Genomic DNA, 3,942 nt, shown 5'->3' with positions numbered 1-3,942 from the left:
GTAGAAATAGCAGAGTAGTACAGACGGGATCACAGCAAAACATCTCTTTTCTTTGGAGAGCAGAGCAATGAAAGGACATAACTGCAAGAAAGGAAACAAATCCAAAATATTTCCTGAGTATTTTGAAGCATCTGGTATTTGCAGAAACAAAGACCATCAAGGGCACTGCAATTAATGACTAGGTTTTTGAAACCTTACACTGAAGCTCTACCAGAAGGAAAGATTGCTAATTTAAAAATATGAAGAAAAATTAGAAAATATAAAAGGAAAAATAACTGGTGGTATAACTCAACAATAGAGCACTTGCCTAGCATTTGTGAGGTTTCAGGTTCTATTACCAGAACCATCACAATAAATAAATAAATAAATAAATAAATAAATAAATAAATAAAATATTGTACTTACTATCCCATACAACATGTCCAGCATTAAGCAAAAATATTATGAGGTATGCTATAAAAAAAGAAGAAAAATGTCTCATGAGATAAAGAACCAGAACCAGAAATAGATGTGCTAGTGATATGAAAACTATCAGAATTCCAAATAGCTATGATTAATAGGGTAAACCATGTCTGCCTTAATGGAAAAGGACAAAAACTATTGAAAATCACATTTGCAAATTCAGGAAAATTTTTTAAAAATTAGAAAAAAATAATTCTTATACATCAATCAGTAACAAATTTGAAGAATTCTTTTGATGGTCTGATCAGTAGAATCAAAACGACCAAAGAAAGATTCAATGAACTTAAAAGTAGCTCTACGTAAATCACCTAAACTATATTGCAAAAATTTGTTTAAATAGAATCCAAATGCTCTGGGAGATAATATGAAAGAGAATAACATATATGTAAATGGAACCTCAGAATGGTAACAGGGAGATAACAGGCAAAGAAACATTTTAAATATTAAGGGCCATGGATTTTCCAAAGTCAGTGATATACACCAAACTGCAGATTAATAAAGTTCGGAAAATAGCAGATGGAATTTAAAGTATTAGATATATCGTATTCAAATTGCTGACAACCAAAGACAAAGAAAAAAAATCTACTTAAAGAGAGGAAAACTATTTTTGCTCATGGTTTCAGATGTTTCATTCCATGGTCATTTGGCCCAATTGCCTAAGGGTCTGTAGAGAAGTAGCAATCTTGGCGGTAAGCACATGGGAGGAGATTGCTCACCTGTGGCTGCCAAGAAGCATAAAAGGAGAGAGGAGGACCTGGGTTCCCATATTCCCTTCCAAGGAAAGCTCCCAGCAACCTAACTTCCTCCCAAGTGCTCCACTTCTTAAAGGTTTAGCAGCTCTTAGAAATGCCACTGGCTAGCCCCAAGTTTTCAATACATGGCCCCTGGGGATAGTTAAGATCCAAACCATTTAACAGATGGCTAAAAAAATGAATGCAAATGCCACCCTGTTTCTTCACAGAGAAGCGACAGGAAGTAGACTGAGAAATTGAACTACTGGATAATCAGGTAGATGCACCAGAAAGGAAAGTGTCAGAGAAATGGAGACCCTAATTCTCAATAACTTCCTTGGTTTAATGAAGGGCATCTGTACATGTATGGCAAGATAGTATTCATGACAAAAACTTTAAGTGGCCTTGAGGAGTCTTCAACTTGAGTGCAATCAAATTGATTGCCCACCAATGCAGACCCTAAATAGTTTCTGGATAAATGTAAGAGAATAAGAGAATCCATCATGTATAGAATGTATGTTTAACACTGACCATAATATTACACAGAATTGCTCAACAGACAGTCAAAGAAATGAGACACATTCTAAATGGAAAAGGCAATAAAGGGATGAAGTCTGAAATGACACTGCTACTCAAACTGTCAAACTAGAAATGTATGCTTATATTAAATAGATTATATGCTTATATAGTTATATGTTGATGCACTTTCAATAAATCATACTCATAATAGGGACAAAGATATGATGAATACACTGAGACATAGAATATATGAAAATAATTGCATAAACTTCATGAGTATAAAACACAAATATTTATAACATGATTTTAAAAAGAAGGAGATATTTCTAATTTTGTGGAAGATCATAAAATCAACATAAAATCAATAACCTTCATAACAAAAAATAAACAGGAGGATAATGATAAAGAAATCAACAGTTTACAATAGCAGCAAAGAAGATTAAATGCTTAGGTATGATCTTAAGAAACGTGTAACAATTACATGAAAAAATTTAAAACATGCATGTAGCAAATTTCATAAATTGAAAAGATAGATAAAACATCTTGAAAAACACAAATCATAAACATTTACTCAAGAAGAAATAGATAATCACACAATGCTATGTTTATTAAAGATACTGAATTCCCCATTAAAATAAGTTCAGAAATAAAATCGTAAGCCAAAGTGGTCTTTGAAATTATAACAAACTTAATAAAGAAATCAGGCCAAATTTACATAAAAACTCTCAGAAATTAAAAGAGGGGAAAATATCTTCAATTTCTAAGGCCAGTACTACCCTTACATGAAGCTAGAATTTACACAAAAAAATCACTGACCACTAACACTGTTCATACATACAAAGGATCTTGTCTAATTTCTAGTCAATTTAATTCATAAGTATATTGATCAACAGTAATATATCATTAATAATTTTCCCCCAAGATTGCAGAATTATTGAACATTCAAAAGTCCAGGGAATTCACCACGGTAACAATAAAAAATTTTTAAAATGCTCATTCAATTGGTACAAGAAAATCATGTGATCAAATTCAACACTAACTCATGTAATACAAGAATGAAAGACAAGGAATAGCATTAAGAAACTAGGACTAGAAGCTGATTTTCTTGATCAGAGAAAGGGCATCTACCAAAAAACCTATAGTTAACAGAATTTTTGATGGTGAATTAATCAAAAATTTTTTCTGAGACTGGTAAAACGATCAAGGATAAAACACAAATGCTCTTAAAACATTTTACTATAAGTTTCATCCAATGTGGAATGCCAATAAAAAAGATAACAAACTCATGAAAATAAGTTATTTCTACAGTGTGTATTGATTATACCCATCAACCCTTTTTCTGCCCATACTATATCCCTGTGTCCTTCCAATTCCCTAGTAATCATTATTCTTATTAATAAAATTTTAAGGAAAATGAACATTAAATCGGCAAAATACTTGAATGCACAATTCATGCAAGCAGATATGGGGATGGCAACTAAATAAATGAAAAAGTGTTTAGCAATATTTCTAGTTAGGAAATGTAAATTAAAATCACTGTTATCACAACATTCATATTAGAATGGTAAAATGGAAAACAATAAGATTGCATTAACAAGAACGTTGAGTATCTAGAAGATTCATATAGTGCTTGTGTAATTATCCAGTTGAAAACATAAATTTCTTCAGTTTAACATCCATCTCCTAGAATAATAGATATGTTACAAGTATCACTGTAACTGCGTAGAAAAGATAATATGTATCAATAGATGAATTATTATTTCAGCTGGTGTCCTGACAGAAACCTGTAATCCCATTAACTTGTAAGACTGAAGCAGGAGGATCATGAACTAGTGAGATTCTTTCATAAAAATAATAAATAAATAAATAAGTGCTGGTAATGTAGCTCACTGGTAAAAGAAATAAATAATTATTTGTATTTCAATCTTTTTTTTTTTTTTTTTTTTGCGGTACTGGGGATTGAACCCAGGGCCTTGTGCTTGCAAGGCAAGCACTCTACCAACTGAGCCATATCCCCAGCCTATTTCAATCATTTTGAGTTGAGATTTAATTATTCATTTGTAATATAATGGATACTGTAATATCTGTTCTGACATCTGATAATGTTATTGTCCAATTTTAACAAGACAATGTATATAAAATGTTTATTAACATTAACATGCTAGAAAATGTAATATTAATGTTCTTTGTTGCATAGCATTTACTGTGAATGTAATAAAATCAACACTTG

The 3,942-nt window shown here is 31.4% G+C and overlaps 1 non-coding gene across 1 annotated transcript; it reads right to left on the bottom strand.

Moving 5' to 3' along the window:
• Positions 1-3,656: 3,656 nt before the first annotated feature.
• Positions 3,657-3,730, bottom strand: Trnaa-ugc (transfer RNA alanine (anticodon UGC)). The gene has a single exon. It is a non-coding gene; the product is annotated as a tRNA-Ala (tRNA).
• Positions 3,731-3,942: the final 212 nt, after the last annotated feature.

The sequence above is a fragment of the Sciurus carolinensis genome, chromosome 9 (genome assembly GCF_902686445.1).
Source record: "Sciurus carolinensis chromosome 9, mSciCar1.2, whole genome shotgun sequence".
In the NCBI taxonomy this organism is placed as follows: domain Eukaryota; kingdom Metazoa; phylum Chordata; class Mammalia; order Rodentia; family Sciuridae; genus Sciurus; species Sciurus carolinensis.
Note: the sequence above shows the minus strand (reverse complement) of the source record. Positions and strands in the feature narration are given on the sequence as shown.